The 21,210-nt window shown below is 31.7% G+C and overlaps 1 long non-coding RNA gene across 1 annotated transcript; it reads right to left on the bottom strand.

Moving 5' to 3' along the window:
• Positions 1-5,275: 5,275 nt before the first annotated feature.
• On the bottom strand, positions 5,276-5,860 carry LOC132255105 (uncharacterized). The gene is made up of 3 exons (XR_009467695.1): positions 5,722-5,860; positions 5,511-5,571; positions 5,276-5,416 (listed from the first exon to the last, which is right to left on the bottom strand). It is a non-coding gene; the product is annotated as an uncharacterized LOC132255105 (long non-coding RNA).
• Positions 5,861-21,210: the final 15,350 nt, after the last annotated feature.

The following is a 21,210-nucleotide window of genomic DNA, read 5'->3' as shown; positions in this document are numbered from 1 at the left end:
TTGATGGAAACTTATGGCAATAGGTATTCTTAATAAAGGCGCTATGATATCTCATATGATTGAGACAATGTGTTCTCTTGGGTGATCCAAATGACATGTGATTATGAAATCTGTGGTCATAACAATTCCTTCAATGGAATTTGACATATGCTAATTGGAGTTAGAATATTTCAATTGATCATATAATAAGTGGGATTTGCAACTCAAGGATTTGAGAGGTAATCTTGATAAGTAATAGCACCACCTTGTTAAATTATGGACAATATTCATGGGGAGTCTACATGTAGTGTATAGTAGGTTACGGACTCAAGCTTCATCTTGTTGTTATTTATATAGGGTACTGGAGTGCGGTTGATTCTCTTTAATGGAATGTTGAATCCATTTCAGAATTGGATTTTGAGGAAGCCAATACTCCTATGGGTCCCAATGGTCCTAACACTAAGCTCATATACCGTGATGATAGGGTTTATGATGGTTGGATTGACTCTAAGTTCATTCATGTGCATAAGAGCTTTTTGGTAATTACGTAAGGTTGTATATGGGATGATGAACAAGGTCTTTAGATGCTAATTGATTAATTAGTAGGTCCTCTATGGTTAGCTAACCAATTAGGGCACGTTTTAAGCTAGTTTAAGTGACCTAAGCCTTGATGGACTCAATTCACTTAAGCATAGTGGACAACCTTATAAATACCCCCTTAAAGGGATAAGGTTTCCTAATGACTTAGTTAGTCTTCTTCTACCTCTAAAGAGAAAGAGAGTGAGATAACCAAGGGTTTCACCCTTGCAAAACCAACACCTTGGAGTGCCAAGATCATGGTTTGAGTCATTAGGTGGAGAATCTTGGGCGTATGAAACCCCCAAACTATTCAGACATGTTCTTCACCGCAAGAAATTGATTTAGGAACATCTAGATCCAAGTATCGGGTTCTTATCTCTATATTTATAATGAATAATGGTTTTTATTGTCATTTTATTTCACTATGATAGATTTAGAGATGCTTAAGGAGGGATGCATGCACCCTACGAGATCCATGGCATGGGAACAAAGTAATCAAGGGTTCCCATCATGTTGTAGGTGGACTCTTGAAGAGATCATGATTCTCTCCTCCTCCAAAGGTGGTTGGATATCTCAAGTGTTCCTTCTATGGTCAACTGTTGATGATGCCCCCCAATGCTGCCCATTCCTTAAAAAAAAAAAAAAAAAATCCCTCTTTGTCGTGTCTAGGTCCTTCACTTTCCTTCATGATTCCCTCTAAATCTTCTCTTTAAAGGCATACCATATTCATTTTGGCAAGTCAATGAGCAGCCATTTTACCTTCTTTAATGATGCTTTCTCAATCTTCTCTTCAAAGGCATGCTTTGTACTCACTTTGGAAAGTCAATGGATAACTACCTCACATTTCGCAATCCATATTGGTAACCTTGGTTTTCTTTCTTAAAACAAAGGCAATTTCAAATTTCCTCCAAGGATGGTTGTGTACACCTAGGAGAAAGTCAAATGGGAAACCCTATTTCATAATCTTCCCTTATCCATCATGGTAACCTTGGTATTCCTTCTTAAAACAAATTCAATTTCAAATTTCTTCCAAGAATGGTTGTGTGTTATATGTCATGGTAGGATATTTTCCTTTTCAAATCAATGGGTACTCGAATATACCATAGGAGGAGTCCTACAAAAATCAAAAGATACTAATTAGTCAGTCTTCCAAGTTTTTCAAAATAAAGTCATGCACATGTCATGCAACATGCCATGTAAGGTGGTACTAATTAAAAATTAAACATCCCTCATGCACATGATCATGCAATATGCAATGAACTAGATAATCTCATACACATGCTATGCAATATACCATGAACCAAATCAACCTCATGCATATGATGTTCAAGTGACATAAAATATTACCCTAAAGTGCTATTAAAAAAAAAACTAAAATGAAACTAGATGACCTAAGCTAAAGTGAGCTTAAGTGAATTTAAGTGCAAGTTACCTAAAATGTAACTAAGTAAGCTAAAGTGAGTTAAAGTAAGTTTAAGTGAGATTAAATGAAAGTTACCTAAAATGTAACTAAGTAAGCTAAAGTGAGTTAAAGTAAGTTTAAGTGAGATTAAATGAAAGTTACCTAAAATGCAACTAAGTGAGCTAAAGTGAAACTAGGTGAACTTGCCAAAAAGTTTCCTAAGTGATTGAAAGTGCACCTGGAGGGAACTTACCTAAAAGGTGCCTAAGCAAGCTAAAGTGAGTTAAAAGTGCCTAAATGAGTTGTCTCAAAATGCACCTAGAAATGAGATAAGCTAAAATGCACTTATATGAGTTAAAAATGCACTTAGGATTCGATGAACTTCTAATGCACCGAAGTGAACTATCCTAAAATTCACCTAAGTGATGAATCCTAAACTAAACTTGAGGGCTACTGAGGTCACAATAAGGGTTTAGATAAATCCCTCAACAAAGGATCCCCAAAGGTGGCTCAGAAAGCGTAAGTCATATGAGTGATAATAAGCCACAAAGGGATGGCTATAAGGCAAATGGGAAAAACACGAAACACCTAGTATTGCATATGCTATGAGGACAAAATGGAGGGTTTACAAATATGTCCCTCCTCGATAAAAATCATGAGTGTAAGGAATACCAGTGGAAACATGAGTAATGAATGGAACGAAATGAACTATACCGAAAAACTAGGAAAGACCAAAAAATTTATCCTAGCACATGACGTGATAAACTCTAAGATCTGGGCCCTATATTAGGGAGTGGAAACTTTAGGTAATGGGAATATAGAAAAGCTCATACGATGGAATGGCAAACATAATGGATATGATGAAATAATGAGAACAAGGAGTGGAAATTTGTCATCATTGGCCACTAGAAACTACAACTTTAAATACCAAAAATAGGAAAAGAATGGCTCTAAACACCAAATTGAAAATAATAGCTCCAAATGCCAAAATGAAAAATAAAGCTCTAAACATCAATAAATCAACTAAAAAAGAGAATGCAATATGCAAACTCCGGATCAAATGTAGGCTCTGAATGCTTGAGTAAGGATAAAAATTATATAACCTAATACAACGTCGTGATGACGAGAATCTAAAGAAATTGCAAATAAGAAGAATAAAACCTAGGATGGTATTGTGATGATGAAAATATAAAGGAACTATGGGTAAAAGGAATAGTACCTTGGATGGTGTCATGATGATGAGAATCCAAAGGAACTGCAAATATAAGGAATAGATTCTAGGATGGTGCTGTGATAACGGAAATTCAAAGGAACTATGGATAAAAGAGATCCTACGATGACATCATGATGACGGGAATCTAAATGAACTATAAATAAAAGGAATAGATCCTAGGATTGTTGGGCATGCACCCCTAAAAGTAAGACATGATGTAACAAAGTTTGACTTAATTGTCCATTGCTATTCCTTTGGTGTATTGACATTGATGTGAGCATCCAACCCATATCTCTTACATTGTACATGATTTGGGTGAATTAGAAGTTGCATGGAAGATATAAGTCATGGGTTCCTTGTAAGTAGATAAGTTGTCCATAGTTAGCTCATAGATATGGGCAATCCAAAAGAGATTGTAGTGCACCACCTCCTAATTTGAGGGATGGCATGTCTTGGGCATCAAGATGGGTTTCCCATGTTGAGTGCACTAGTGTATGTAATGCACAATGGACAGGATCTACGATGAATATGATGCAAGGCTATAAATTGTCATGATTCACCAAGCTACTATATTGCATGGACTTTCAACCTTAAAATAATATCAAGCTTGTACTAAAATTAGCATAGGCTTTGGCCTATAGGTGATCCCAAAGTGGTCATATATCCCTATGGATTGGGTTATTATTGATAGAGACTGGTAGCAATAGGTATTCTCAATAAATGAACTATGATATCTCATGGGATTGAGACATGTGTCCCCTTGGGTGATCTAAATGACATGTGATCATAAAATCTATAGCCATAGTAATCCCTTTAGTGGAATTTAATATCTGCTCCTTAGAGCTAAAGTATGTTAGTTGATCATATAACAAGTGGGATCTATAACTTAAGGATTGGAGATGTAATCTTCATAGGTGATAATTAACACTACCTTGTTAGATTACGGACACCTGTTCATGGGGAGTCTATATGCAATGGATAGTAAGTCATGACACTACAAGGAAAAAGGTATATGGTGACATTTATAACAAGTCACCATAAACATAAGGTGTCACTACAACATAGCGTCACCTTCTCCACTGACACCATAGAGGGTACCAATTGGTGACGTATTTGGAAGTGACACCAAAGTAGATAAATGGTGACCCATTCAGAAGTGACACCATATATTTCTAGTGATAATAGGGTGTCACATTAAATACATCATCTTTGAGTTAGATGTCACATTAAATGCATCACCTTTGAGTTATGGTATCACATCATTGTAAATTATTGTGGAATATATGATTGGTTTTAGTTGTTGATTTTTGTAATGCTTATGAATTAATAAGATTAACCTGTTTATATTTTGTCCATAAATATAACAATCATATTATATTTAACTCATTTTTCTGTAATGTTTTTGGAATAACTCATAATACATTGATCATTTAATAATATTTGTATATCAAATGTTCACAAAAGGATAGTACGTCCAACATATCAAACCCATCAAAACTAAAAAAGAAGAGTGAATACATACCAAAACATGATTTAGAAATGTTAAAGATCCCAAGATTCATGTATACCTCCATTTCATAAGCATAAAACCGGCTAACCATTAAATGACATAGAAGTCCCATCTAAAAATCTAAATTTCTCAGTTGCAATTAAAGTAACGTTTATGTCCTACAACATATGACATAAGAGTTGCATTTAAAAACCCAAAATCTTGTTGCCTTCTTCTTTCTTTTTATTCTCCATTTCACCCTCCCAAGAGTGTATACCTGCATTTCAAAATTTAATGAGTTTTAGAGATTTTTATTGAAGAAAATAAACATGGATCTATGTTATCATAAATGAACAAATCTAAGAATTAATTTTTTTTTTCAAATAGAAACATTATTCAAAGAATAAGCATTACTATACAATACCTATGGAAAAATTCATGTAGTAGCTAAGGGACTCACCATGCATGGTGATCATGATGCATCAACATGATTCATGATTAGTTGTAGCACAAAAGTAGCCCATTCTCCTCTAATTTCATGGAATTCTACTTGAGAATATGTTTTTTTTATTACCAAACTGAAATCAAATAAGAAAATAACATTAAAATGCATAACATTTGGAAGCCTAAAACTATGTACAATTCATTAAATAAGTAATACCTTAGAAGCAATAATTGTAGGATAAAAAATTATCTCTTTAATGAATCTCATAACAAAGTAGCCACATTCGAACCCTCCTTCTTGTCTTGGACACTAATCGATCAATTATAAAATAACATTAGTACTCACATATATAAATGGTGCAAATGCATAAGCTAATGTGTAAAGAAAAAATTTTGGATGTCACCTGCACTAGTTGCTAAGATGGCTCCCTCTTAGATGTTTTCTTTGCAGATATTCGAAGAGCCCTATGTAAATAAGTTCAATGGGTACATTTTTAAAATAGGTAAATGTTATATGTTTTAATATATATAAATAATAAAAAAAATGTGTTTGTGGTGAATGTATTTTTTTTTTATTTAAAAATAATACTATGCAAAATAATAGGAAGAACTTACATGTTTACGATATCCTTTAAGTCCTCACATGGTTTGTGATGCATAGGGTCAAGATAGTGGACTATCATTTTCCTTGGCTCAAGCACTACCTAAATATAAACCCTTTAAGTCCTCATATCTATTTCTATTAACAAAATATAAAAACTTTTCAAAACTCAACTACTTAAATATAAAAACAAAATCAAATAAAATATCTAGCTAATTGGATTTTAAAAACTAAATAAACTATAAATAAACTAAATATAAAAACTAAATAAAATATCTATGCCCATGAATTAATTGAAGAGGATAGAAAGACACAGAGAGAACATGGCTATGGTTATGATTTCCATCTTATCATTTCCTGTCAATACCACACATGCCCATTTTAAGGTTGGACATTACTTTTGTTGCTGGACTTGGAAAGGGAACTTCAAAATTGAAAACATAAATAAACCCTTATGTAAAAAAAATGACATTAAAATATAATTGAGCATTAAAATATTTACTCTCTTTCATCACTTTCATTTGAATATTAATAATCTCTTATTGAGATAGATACTTACAATTTAACAAAATATAAATTCCTAATAATAAAAAATATAACATTTCTATTTCTATTTCTATTAACAAAATATAAAAACTTTCCAAAACTCAACTACTTAAATATAAAAATAAAATCAAATAAAATATCTAGCTAATTGGATTTTAGAAACTAAATAAACTATAAATAAACTAAATATAAAAACTAAATAAAATATCTATGCCCATGAATTAATTGAAGATGATAGAAAGACACAGAGAGAACATGGCTATGGTTATGATTTCCATCTTATCATCTCCCGTCAATACCACACATGCCCATTTTAAGGTTGGACACTACTTTTGTTGCTGGACTTGGAAAGGGAACTTCAAAATTGAAAACATAAATAAACCCTTATGTAAAAAAAAATAACATTAAAATATAATTGAGCATTAAAATATTTACTCTCTTTCATCACTTTCATTTGAATATTAATAATCTCTTATTGAGATAGATACTTACAATTTAACAAAATATAAATTCCTAATAATAAAAAATATAACATTTCTATTTCTATTAACAAAATATAAAAACTTTCCAAAACTCAACTACTTAAATATAAAAATAAAATCAAATAAAATATCTAGCTAATTAGATTTTAGAAACTAAATAAACTATAAATAAACTAAATATAAAAACTAAATAAAATATCTATGCCCATGAATTAATTGAAGATGATAGAAAGACACAGAGAGAACATGGCTATGGTTATGATTTCCATCTTATCATCTTCCGTCAATACCACACATGCCCATTTTAAGGTTGGACACTACTTTTGTTGCTGGACTTGGAAAGGGAACTTCAAAATTGAAAACATAAATAAACCCTTATGTAAAAAAAAATAACATTAAAATATAATTGAGCATTAAAATATTTACTCTCTTTCATCACTTTCATTTGAATATTAATAATCTCTTATTGAGATAGACACTTACAATTTAACAAAATATAAATTCCTAATAATAAAAAATATAAAGTTTCTATTTTTATTAACAAAATATAAAAACTTTCCAAAACTCAAATACTTAAATATAAAAAAAAATCAAATAAAATATCTAACTAATTGGATTTTAGAAACTAAATAAAATATCTATGCCCATGAATTAATTGAAGATGATAGAAAGACACAGAGAGAACATGGGTATGGTTATGATTTTCATCTTATCATCTCCCGTTAATACCACACATGCCTTCCCGGATTGGTCCTTTTGGGGTTGGATACTCTCAACAAAATTCTATATCTCATTCCCACTTAGATACAAATAGAAAAATCATTCTTTTTTTTTTCCTCTCTCGTTTTTTAGAAAGGATGAAGATTATGTGATAGTTTATCTTAAAAAAATTTTGTACCTGTCATTCTCACACAAATACATATTAAAAATCATTCATTTTTTCCTGTTTTTCACTTTTTTTTAAGGACTTGATCATGTGTTTGGTTTAGATTAAAAAAATCAATTAATCTATAGTTTTTTCTTCCATGCTAGAAGATTAAACCTAAATTTTTCTTCCCTACAACTCAAGAAAACACAATTCACAAAAACCTAAAAAAAAGATGTTGAAACAATTAATATAATGGCATTAATAAAAGAAAAAAAAAATGATAGATCCAAGAGATTTTGGGTTACCTGGGAGTCCACAAAGTGAAGAATGTCGGTTTTGAGCGTGTTGACTATGGATGGGTAAGAGAAAAGGTTGAAGAAGATCATGATTTTATATATAGGATTTATATATTGAGATTTTTTGGATTGTGGGTGAGATATGGAAACAATGGGATTTTTATATAGTATCCATCATTATTAATTCTAAAAGTGGGCTCATTAAGTTATAATACTTTAAAAAATTTATTTTATATGATGTCACTTCCCAAAAAATGACACTATAAATATAAAATTAATATCATCTAACTACCTCAATTGAAGATTTTTTATATGATGTGTCACCTTTATTAATTATAAACCCTATGGTGTCATTATTTTAAAAGTGACACCGTAAATAGTGACACCATAAACTATTTTTGTAGTAGTGTGAACTTGAGTTTTGTCTCGTTGTTATTTACATAAGGTATTGGACCACAGTTAATTCTTTGTAGTGGAATATTCAATCAACTCTAAAATTGGATTTTAAGGGAGCTAGTACTCCTATGGATCTTACTGGTCCCCACTCTAAGCTCATATACCATGATGACACAGTTTATAAGGGTTAGATTGACTCTAGGTTCATTCTTGTGCATAAGAGCATTTGGTAATTACACAAGGTTGTACATGAGATAATGAACAAGGTACTTGAATTAAGCTAATTGATTAATTAGATGGACTTATGTGGTTAATTAATCAATTAGGAATTGTTTTGTGCTAGATTAAGTGACCTAAGTCTTGATGGGCTCAAGTCACGTAAGCTTAATGGGCAACCCTATAAATACCCCATTAGGGGTTAGGGTTTCCTAATAACTTTAGTTAGTTGTCTTCCAGATATAGAGACAAGGTTCCACTCTTCTAAAGTCCACACTTTGGATTTCCATGATCATGTTTCGAGTCATTGAGTAGAAGATCTTAGGTGCACAAGACCTCCAAACCATTTAGACATGTTCTTCACTACCAGGAATCTATCTAGGAACATTCAGATTTAGCTATGAGTACTATATCTCTAGATCTTTATTATAATATGGTTTTTATAGCCATATGTTTCCGTTTTGATAGATTTAGAGAAGCCTAAGATAGTTTGCATGCACCCTATGAGATTCATGGATAGGGAATGGAGAAATATGAATATTTCTAACAATTGGTATCAGAGCCCTAAGTTAGGTTCTTGCATGCTAGATATATTTTAGGGTGTTAGTTTTATATATATAGGGTTGGTTATTCATCTCATGTCCTAAAGGAATGAATGAATGTCTTTATTATGTTTGGATTTGCTAACAATTTAAGCCTTACAAAGGTCTCTACTAATCAAGTAGAGGTAATTATGGTAATTGATTCGTAAGTCAATGGATACCAAAAGATAAGTGCAAGCACATCAATAAGGCAAGGGTGATAATAAATGAAAGCATGTTTAGGATAGAGCCCTTAAAAGCATAACATAAGGTAAAGACTTTGAAATTCGTTATTTATTTAATGATATTCTAGTTTCACTTTTATCTATCCTTATTCCATGTATATAATTTATGAGTATTCTTGCTTGCATCTTCTGCATTGTATGTGGCTTGATTACATTAGGAGTTACATGGAAGATTCAAGTCACAGGTTCCTTGCAATTGAATGACTTGTTCATAGCCCGTTTGTGGATCTAGGCAACCCATTAGAGGTTGTAGTGCATCACCTCCTAATTGAAGGGGTGGCTAGTCTTAGCTATTGGAATGGGTTTCCCATGGTGAGTGCACTAGTGTGTATGGTTACACATTAGATAGGACCTATGGTGAGTCATGAATTAAGGCTATCAAGTAGCTATGACCTCACCAAGCTACTTCATTGTGTTGTCTCTCAACCTTGAGAGAATATTGAGCTTATACTAAAATTAGTAATGACTTTTAGTTATAGGTACGATCGTAAGCCAATCAGATATTCCCATTGGATTAGGTTACAGTTGATGGAATTCAGTGGCAATAGGTATTCTCAATAGAGGTACCATGATTTCTTATGAAATTGAGACAATGTGTTCCCTTGGGTGATCCTAAGGACGTGTGTTCATGGAAACTATGGCCATAGTAGTTTCTTAAGTGGAACTTGACATAGGCTCTTTAAGAGTTAAGACATGTTAGTTGAACACATAATAGGAAGATTTGTAATTCAAGGATAGTATAGGTAGTCTTGAAAGGCTAATAGCTTTCATTTTGTTAGACTAAGGACACCAATTCATAGGGAGACTGAACGGAATGGATAGAAAGTCATGGACCTGATCACACATTGTCTTGTTGTTGTTTACATAGGATACTAAAATTCAGTTGATTCTCTATAGTAGAATGTTGAATTAACTTCAAAATTGAATTATGAGGGAGCCAATACTCCTGTGTGTTCTAATGGTCCCCACTTTGAGCTCATATACCTTGTTGGCATGAGTTATTGGGGTTGAATTGACTCTAATTTCACTTTTGTGCATAAGGGCATTTTTTGTAATTATGCAAGGTTTGCATAGGGGTGAGTGAATAAAGTCTCTAGATTGGGCTAATTGATTAATTAGTAGGCCCTGTTGGGTTAATTAATCAATTAGAACCTAATTTGAGCTAGATTAAGTGATCTAAGCCCATGTGAGCTCAAGTCACTTAAGCCTAGTTAGGAACCCTATAAATACCCCTTAGAGGTTAGGATTTCCATCACTTTTTGTTTTCCACTATCTGGAAAGAAAGAGATTCAAAGCCTCTACTCTCCTTTCCTCCCCACCAAAAGGGTGCTAAGAACAAGGTTGAGTTATTGGGCAGAAGATCGTGAGTTTACGAGACTTCCAACAATTTCAAGGTCGTCGTTTTCAACACTTGGAATTTAAGGTTTGGGAGCATCCAAACCTAAAAGTTAGTATTTTAACCTTAAAAGATCAAGTTTAAAAAAATTACTATTGCTTCCATTTCTTAGATTTAAGATGCCAACAAGCATAGCAAGAGAATACTCAAATCAAGGCCTACATATCAATAGAATTAAATAAATAAGAAAGAGAGGAAATATGCCTTAGTAGCAAACAACGTGCTTTTATAAAATTAAAAAGAAAAAGTTAGCTCATAAGCAAAATCATGGACACAAAATTGACAAAACTTCATAATCTATACACCATGTGCAAGACTCAAATCAGGAAGCAAAGAAGTGGTAATATAGGGACAATATAAAACAAGATCCAATAAAACATTTTCAAGATTCAAAATAAGTTAGTAGGTATATGCTCAAAAGATAAATTCAAGTAAAATATCAAAACCAAAATTATGATATAAGAGAAAATTAATCTATCATGTAAAACATGTCTACAATCTATATCAAGGGTAAAAAAAAAGTTCAAAATATTGCAGAAGGGGTTTGAATTAACAAAAATATACTAGACACACAACAATAGGAACAAACATAGGCATGTAAAAATAAATCTGGAATAAGTAGTTAGAAATGAGATAACATCAAGACAAAAATTCTAAAATACCCTTAATATGTCTATAATGTAACCCAAAAGCTCAAGAAGTCTAATTATGTGCCATGTATCCTAGAATTAATCAAACTCGCCATCACTCATAAACAAAGCATAATATCATTACACACAAATATTAAATTCTTTCATTATCTTAGGAGTTTGACAAAATAAATAATAATAATAATAATAATAATAATAAATTATAACCTATTTGAAATGTCTAGAATTCATAAAAAATATTTACAAGCCATAAAAAATATCAGAATTTAACTAAACATCCCTAAGTATAGAATAGGATTAGCATAACAAGCATAACAAGATGAAATTATTTCTTACATAAGGATTTTTTGGGTTTTTTTTTTTAGCGAAAGAAAATCCTAAAACCTTATTCTAGAAGTCTATAATATGTGAAAAATGTTAAAATAGTTTAAAAATCCCACAAGCCAATTTAATTTTATAAAACTTTTCAAGTATTGAAAACATGGCTGAATTTGGACGTTTTGAAAAACCTATGTAATTCATTAGCTTAGATGTGGATTTTTATTCAAAATAAAATTTCTTTAGTATATTTAGGAAGTTTAGAATGTCATAAAAGCATATTTTATAATTTTTAAATAATCCAACTTCAATTAAACATTTAAGGAGTAAAAAATGTGGCAACAGGGTGTTTTGTTTGAAGACGAGGATGTAAGGCTTTACCAAGGCCCGGTTTAATGTCCATGGATTCATCCACATCCCCGAACACCCAATGATCATGATGAAGTTCATAAGAGTTAGAAATTATTCCATTATTTTCAACTTGTGATATTTTATTCATGTGGATAAAATCATGAGAATAGGGAGAAAAAAAAACACTAAGATGAATAGAGGAAAAATTGCATACAGGAAGAAAGTGACATCACTGGATATTGAAAATGGAATTTTCCCAAACTAGGATGATTAAGAAAGGAATTTAAAAATTTTGGAATCAAATCTTGTGAAAAATAGCATTGAACCCATTTACAATCATGACTACTTATTTAGAATCTCAAAAATAAGAATCAAGTGCACTTAAAGGAGGAACAAAGTAGAAATCAAACCAGGGAAAGCCTCATTTCATGCAATATCTATAGGCTTGAATCAAGTGAAGAACGTGAAATAATTTTAGGGAAGATTGAATTGAGATCCGAACAAAGATTAATAGAAAACAAAGTTGCTAATACATTCATAGAATCGATACTTAAAGAAAGCACATCATAAGCAAATATCAACAATCTATGTAGCCTCCAATATCCACACCCAATCAACATGTAATCTTTATATCCATAAATTAAAAAAAAAAAAAAAAAAAAAAAGATAAAAGGAAGAAGAAGAAGATAACTAGAATTTAAAGAAAATTAAGTAAACTTACTTAGAATTGCGTCTCTTAAAGGAAAATTCTGATGATCCTTTCTTCAAAGAAAATTCTGGTGGTGGGTTCTTCCATCAGAAAATTCTGATGACGATTAATTAATTTGATTCTTTTACTAATTTTTATGAAGAATATCTGCATTATTTAAGTCTTTTTTTAGATGACTCAGAATACTTATGGTTACACTCAGAAAAATTTATTCTTGGAATTTTTGGGTGATGTTTTGAGTCTCAAAAGGGTGCTAGAGGACACTTAAATGACCCTTGAGAGCTCTAGCATTGCTTTAAGCGTTGGTGTGTGACGCAAAGGGGCAAAGATTCATATAATTGTTTTGGTTTGTGATTAATAATTTGGGGTTGATGTTTATGATCATATTTCATTGCTTTTTTTAGATGAATTAGATTTATCTATTTTTTTAATCAAGATAGATTGTGATTATATTATACCATTTTATTTATTTATTTTTCACCGCATTACTTTCACGGGCATTATTGTTTAAGTGTGTGCAAAATAATAGTTTCCAAAATTCAAGAGTAAAACTTAGCATTATCAATGCATTACACTATTTAAATTAAGTTAGCAATTTTGCTCTATTCATCCTAGTTTAGGCTCTACAGGTTTTTTTGTAATTTATATTTAAGATTATTGCAAAATCAACTTGGGATTAAACGGGTAAGTATGGTTGAGTTAAGTGAGAATAACAATATAAAAGACATAAAATGGACTTATGAAAATTAGGAATAAAATTAATTTGAAAAGAATTTTAAATTAAGAATTTAAAAAGAAAAATATTTCCAAATCTTTTCATTTTTTTTTTCAAGATTTGAAAAGGGAATTAAATTAAGAATTTTAAAAGGAAAATATTTCTAAATCATTTTTAACTTAAAAAAAAATGATCTTTCCAAATATTTTTAAAATTCTTACATTTTCTAAATTAATTTTTGTTATAATATAATTTCTAAATTAATTCCAAATCCACTAAGTTTTTTCTAATATATATTTGTCTATTGGGAGAGTTCTCTCACGAACTCATCCATCCCTAGTTTAAGTATGATTCAGTGGATTAACTTTGTGATCTTTGATCCCATAGGTTTTACATCTACAAAGTCTCTAAAGACTTTGTGGATAGTTTTCCATGTAAAATTCGATCTCTTATTCAATTGATTTCTCTTTTTATTCTATAATTCATTAATAAAAATTAAAAAATAAAAATTTTGACTAAAAAAGAATCACTACTTATTCAACCTCTCTATTATTCCATAAGGAAGATCATAAACTTTCAAGCATATATTCAATTTTTCCTTTTTCCTTTTTTTAAAAAAAAAATCCCGATTAACACTTGAAAAGTCATGAAAAATCCCATGTTTTAAACATGAAAATGATAAAACTTTCAGTATTAATCAATCGGTTGCTTTCAAGAGATCAAATGAAGAGTGTTGGTTAGCGTGATTGGTCTTTGAACTCGAGTTTGGTAAGACGACTTGTGTAATTTAAGTTTGGAGTTTTACATATAAACGATCTTGTCTCATGGTTGTTTGATTTTGTTTAGAGGTATCTCTGTACTTGCACTAACGATGATCAATTAATGTAAATGCAATTGAACATTTTGGGATTAAAATGAAATATTGAACCTGCAATCACATTTGTATGGGGTAAATACAAGATCTGGAGTTTGTGGTTGATCCCAAGAAGACGTTGATTTGGTAGTCAGCCAGTCAACATATTCTGTGGCTGATCCCAAGAAGACGCAATTAGATAGATAGACTGGAGTTTTGTCCCATTTCAACTTTTTGCCATTTTTTCCAATCACTTTCCCACACTCTGCATGGCTTGGCTGTATGTGGGTTTACTTTGATTCCATTTCCCTTGGGTTCTTCGTTCTCAACAAAAGCAGCTCAACCTCCAAGTCTTCCCGCTAACTACGAATTCCACTTGGTGATGAATATTATGCCGTCTCTATTCAATCATAGCAGGCCATTGACTCCAAGTGTGTTTCTTCCTTTTGTCCTTGTTATTAATTCTCTCTAGAGCTCTGAGGTCACTCCAAACGTATGCATGGCGAAATAAATAGTGGCTGTATAGTTTGTCTTTAGACTGAAGGAAATTGACTCATTGCCTTACTGACAAGTGAGTAAGCAAACCGCGTGATTGCCTTGCACATGGGGTTCCACACAAGAATGCCGCAAAGGAAGATGTAGAATTATGCAACGGAGTTCACACATCAGTCTCTTCAGAATATCCTGTTTCACAGAAAATTAATTTGCCCCCAGCCCAGGGATATTCTCCTTCTGACCAAAATACTTTTAATTTCAAAAAACAAGTTGTAATATGCATGTCCTTCTCCATGTTTGGGTCAATACTGATATAAGCTCCTGCCCCCTCCTGCTGCATTCCGCAACTTGCGGACGACATTTATTTCTATTATATATTTATCTTTTATTTAGACAAAGTTTTTCCACCAGGTTTGATATGACAGCTGTGGTATTCACCAAGTAACTAAAACAAATAAGATTTTATTACAGAAGTCCACAATTTGTCCCATTCTTCTTAATTAGTGGATTTCCGAAGACAATGTTTGCTTTTTTATTTAATTCCTAATAAAATTTAATTAAACTTAACATTAATATTTAATAGTATTAAGTATTAAATTATTTATTTTTTATATATTGTAAAAATCAACATCTTAATGTATTAAGAAAAATAATTTTTCTATTAATTCTTGTTTAATCAAGAAGTAATTTAACATATTTCAAAAAAATTTAAAATAGTAATAATTATTATAATGAATAATTTATCATTATCATCGTTGCAAAAAATAATTATTATATTTATTTTTATTTTATATAAATAAAACAAATATTTCAAATTAATAATTTAAAAAGTAATAGAATGATAAAATCTAAATCAAATTAAAGAAGAAAAAAAAAGAACAATTCAATTATGTCTTTTCAAATACCCCAATACATCACATTTTATGTTAATATCTAGACATCACATTTCTTATCATGCTAAAAGCTAAAAATGGTAAATTAATTAAATACTTAAAAGAGTTTATTTGCAATTTGATATCGAAATTGTTGCATGTATATTTTTTGTCACATCTGAAAAAAATAAATAAATAAATAAAATTGCTTATAGTTCACATTTGATTTTGATTTGTATTGTCACTTTCCAATTCTACTTCATTGTCATTTAAAAAATAATCTATCAATAACTGGGATTTATTAAAGAAAATTGCGAATAGAGAAACAAGTCATAACAATTTTTATTTGAATAGTAAACAAATAAGGTATCATTCTCTTTAATATTGGGAAAAATGCCTTAATAACACCAAAAATACATTCAATGACATTTCTTAATCTTGCATGACACTTGTTGAACGTCTCATCTTTTCCTACAACTCTACCACCACCACAAGAATCACTTAACCAATTGTATACATTACAATATGATGTCATAAAACCTCAAGTATGTGTATGCTACATCTATTAAACAATAGTTTTCTAGAAAAAAACACTGAGTTGAGTATTATTATGAATAAATATAAATCATATTAAATAAAATGAATATAGAAAATTTACCTAACACTACTACTACAAAAATAAAATAATAATAATAATGATGTTTCCTTTCTTGACGCTTTAAAAAAAGTGTCTTCACTTACTTATTATTATGCCTTAATCTTGGCCCTTATTTACTATGGCGCTTCTGCAAGTGTCATGGATAGGTAAAGGTTAAAAAATCTTAGTGCTTATTTTAAGTGTCATCATATGGATACATTTTTTGCATCTTTGTCACTTTCGAAAAGCGTCATTGATATACATACATTTTTTTTTTCATCTTTAGCGCTTCTTAAAAGCACCATTATGCAACATAGTAAATATATTTACCTAAATTTTCATTCCTTCCACACGATTTCCCATCCGCTAGAACACAATTTCCCTCCAACAACCTTGGAATCACACAATGGTAAGCATTGAGAGCGTAAAAAACCCTAAGCCTTCACACACCAATAACGCACTAGTGGTCCATGGCTGGAGCTATTAAGCCTTCTCCCCCATGAAGTAACCAAAAGCAAACTAAGATATCGAGGTTCTCATTTCAAAAACCAAATATCCAATCGATGTAGTCGAGATTAGAGGACTAGCTGAAGAGAAAAGTCTACCAATTGGAAGGGGGGGTAAGATTTGAATGTGTTGGGATTCCAATGGGTTCTTTTTTTCTTCTAATCTAAATCCTTTTTTTTTTTTTTTTCATCTACCTTGCTTTTTGTCTAAACCTATTTTCTCTAAATGAGCAAGGAAAACCCTTAATCCATATTATTGAAGGATTGCTTTTTAGATAAGGTAATGATCTTTCAATATCCCAAGCAAGAACGTGTGAAACGTTGCAGATTTTCATTGGTATGTAAGATGTGATGGATTTCTCTTTTACTTAATTTTTTTGAAGTGGGTTTTATTTTTAGGTTTTGTGAAGTGCTGGGAATCTAGTGTTTTTCGTTTCAATATCCCAAACAAGATCATGTTAAATCATGTTTTTTCCATTATTTTTCATTTTTTTCATTTTTTTTATAAGAATTATAATCATGATATGTTTTGCTTTCAACATTCGTAGCAATGACCCATTTTAAATTAAGGTTCCATGATTTTATTTTGGTTATTTTAGGTATTTAGGAATAAGCCAAGTTTGGCAATTACTTGATTTTTTTATTCCATGATTTATGTCTTCCATTATCTATGCTTTCCTTTTATTTTCATTGAGTCTTAGGTATAAAAAGGGACTGATTCCTAGGTAAAGACAACAAAAAATTTATTCAATAAGAAAATTCTATTTTTTCCTAGTCTACACTATGTCTTCTTCTTCCTGGTTGTTTCATTGGTATCAAAGCCATGACTTGGCACCAAATGGTGGATGGGACTAGAACACAATAAGTTCGTCATTTGGAGGATTCCATAAAGAAATTAAAGGAGATCTTAGATCAGCAATCGATAGAGCTGAAGGAGTTAACCCATATGATACAGTGATGAACCTCAAAATTGATTAACTAATGGAAAAATTGTTGGTTCTGGCGGTTTCCATGCAGGTTAGTAGTTTAGTTCCAACCAAGCCAAGAATAGGTTCCGTTTCTGGCATGAATCATTCATAAACCAAATTTTCTAACTTGTATTTTCCAACTTTTGAGGGGGAAATCCTACAAGTTGGGTGTATAAGTGTGAGAGGTTTTTCGAATACAATGAAGTGTTGGAACAGGAGAAGGTTAGGATTGTCTCTATTCATTCAGAGGGTAAGGCTCTAGAATGGTTTCAGGGTTATGAAACTTCTGTTAAGGAATTGAATTGGAATACATTCACTGCAGATGTTATTGTGTAATTTGGACGAGGAATGTATGACAATTCGATGGGCTAGATTACTAAATTGAGGCAAACCACATCAGTACGAATTTATCAAGAGCAATTTGAAGCCTTAATGGCAAGGATTAGAGGCTTAACCGAGGATTTTTTTGTGCAATCTTCATAAGTGGTCTGAGAGATACAATTAAGAATCAAGTCATGATGTTTCAACCTACTACACTGATTCAAGCCTTAGGGTTGGCTTTACTACAAGAGAATACCATGGAGGCAATGATTAAAGGAAGCCAAGTCCTCATCAAGGATCACTACTAGCATGTTACCATGCACACAAGAAATAGGAAGAGAAACCCTTGGACAAATTCCCCAAATCAAAAAAATATCTCAAGCCGAGATGCAGGACAGAAAGGAAAAAAAGCTATGTTACTATTGTGACGAAAAATATGAACCTAGGCATAAGTGTGAAAGGAGACAAATTTATTTATTAGAAGGGAAGGAGGATGGTGACATAATTGGTGAGAATGATGAGCCCATAGGACAGGAAGAGGAGCCTCTAGTGTCAGTCCATGCTATTGTAAGAGCCACCTCTCATCAGACCATGCAAATTAGAGATAATATCAAGAAAAAAGTTATCATCATTTTGATCGACTCTAGAAGTACCCATAATTTTCTTGATTTCATTGTGGTTAAGCGCACGGGTTGTGTAGTACAACAAAACAAGCCTCTAATGGTAGCTATGGCAGATGGAACAAAGATTGCTAGTACGGCTACTTGCAAGCAATTAGTTTGGAGCATGCAAGACAAAGAGTTTAAATCAGATATGAGGTTGATTCCTTTAGAGAGGTGTGACATGGTGTTGGGAATACAATGGCTAGCTTAATTAAGGCCAATCTTTTGGGATTTCAAAAATTTATGGATGATGTTTAGGTAGGATGGAAGGAGAGTGGTGTTACTCAGAACTACAATGGGTCCCTTGAAGTGAGTTTCAGCCACTCACATAAAGAAGGATCTTAAACATACATCAATAGTGGTTGCTTCTCATATTTTTTCAATACAATTGGAGTTGGTTACCTATGAATCACTCAAGGAGGTTATAGTAGAGGAGATGTCAAAAGAGTTACAAGGGTTACTAAAAAAATATGAAGGTATGTTCCTCGAACCCAAGGGCTTGCCTCCAACAAGACCTCAAGATCATCACATTCCACTATTGCCTGGAAGTGTTTCCCCAAGTATTAGACCATATTGGTATCCTTATGTGCAGAAAAGAGAGATTGAGAAAGTAGTTAATGAGCTGCTCACAGTTGGAAGCATCCAAAAGAGTGTTAGCCCTTCTTATTCGCCCGTTTTACTTGTGAGAAAAAAAAATAAAAAAATACATGAGTTGGTGAATGTGTGTGGATTATCAGGCACTGAACAACATCACAATCAAGGACAAGTTTCCCATTCTAGTGATCGACGAGCTATTGGATGAATTACATGGGGTTAAGTTCTTTTCCAAGTTGGATTTGAGATCAGGTTACCACCATATTCGAGTACACCCTGATGATATCTACAAAACAACTTTTTGAACTCACAAAAAATGGCAAGGAATGTAACGACCCATTTTAAATTAAGGTTCCATGATTTTATTTTGGTTATTTTAGGTATTTAGGAATAAGCCAAGTTTGACAATTGCTTGATATTTTTTATTCCGTGATTTATGCTTTCCATTATCTATGGTTTTCTTTTATTTTCATTGAGTCTTAGGTATAAAAAGGGACTAGTTCCTAGTTAGAGACAGTATAAATTTATTTAATAAGAAAATTTTATTTTTTCATAGTCTACACTATGTCTTTTTCTTCCTGATTGTTTCAAATATTATTCTAATATAGTTGCAATAATGCCATAATGAGCCCAAAATTTTAGGGCTTCTCATTTTTTGTTCAATCTTTTATCCAATATACTTAGTATCAAAACACAAGAATGCAAGAAAAATATGACAACTTATGTCGGGTAAAATCAATAAAGACATGAAAAGGAAAGGGTTAAGCTTTTTTTTTCTTCTTTTTTAAGAAAAAAAAAATATAGTTCATAGGAAGAATCTTTTTGGTACACTCACTAATGGTGAATTATTAATATAGGATATAAAGGCATATTGAAACCTATTTGAAAACTGTAGTGTGAATGCTAAATGGAAAGATGTTTTATTTCTTTGTAATGGTGATCTTGATCAAATGGTCCACACACTATATGCTATAGAGATCAAAGAGTAACTCTACTTTTCCTGAAAACCAAACACAAACTTCTTAGGGTAAATGCAAACCAATAGAAATTTCCAAGGAAGACACAAGTTCATCACATATAGAAAAGATTTTCCCCTTCTAAGAATTTGATTGAAAATAATTAGGTATAATTTCAATCCACCTATATCTATTCATGTCCTTACCAAGGAGAAGGAGAACCAAAATATGAGTTAACTACCTTAAACAAAAAATAAAAATAAAAAATAAAAAATTGAGTTTCGGATAATAACTTACCTGACTAAGTTGACCTTGGAAATCATGGATAATTGCTTCTTTAATTGAGAATGCATGGCTTATAATGACAATCAACCTAGATAATAGTAAGAATACTATTGGGAACCCCAAATTACTTTGTTTCCATGCCCTGAATCTCCTAAGGTGTATGCATCTATCCCTAGGGATCTCTTGATCTAACACAATGGAAAAAAATGGTTTCAAAAACTATATTAGGGTAAAGATATAGAGAAAAGGTGCTCATACCTATGATCTGGATGTTCTTAGATCAAAATCCATTAGATGAAGAAGTCTAACAATTTTAGAGGTCTTGTACACCTAAGATCTTCCACTCGATGACTCAAACTACGATCTTGGCACTCTAAAGTATGGGCTTTGGAAAGGAGGAGACTATGGCTTTGTCTCTCTTTGTGGAGGTGGAAGACAACTCTCACCAAAAGTAATTAGGAAACTCTAACCTATAAAGGGATATTTATAGGGTTACCCATTAGGCTTAAGTGACTTAAGTCCATCAAGTTTTGATTACTTAATCTAGCTTAAAACGGGTCCTAATTAATTAATTAACCATATAAG

Source organism: Vitis vinifera, chromosome 14 (assembly GCF_030704535.1).
Source record: "Vitis vinifera cultivar Pinot Noir 40024 chromosome 14, ASM3070453v1".
In the NCBI taxonomy this organism is placed as follows: domain Eukaryota; kingdom Viridiplantae; phylum Streptophyta; class Magnoliopsida; order Vitales; family Vitaceae; genus Vitis; species Vitis vinifera.
This window is presented reverse-complemented; position numbering and strand designations above follow the sequence as displayed.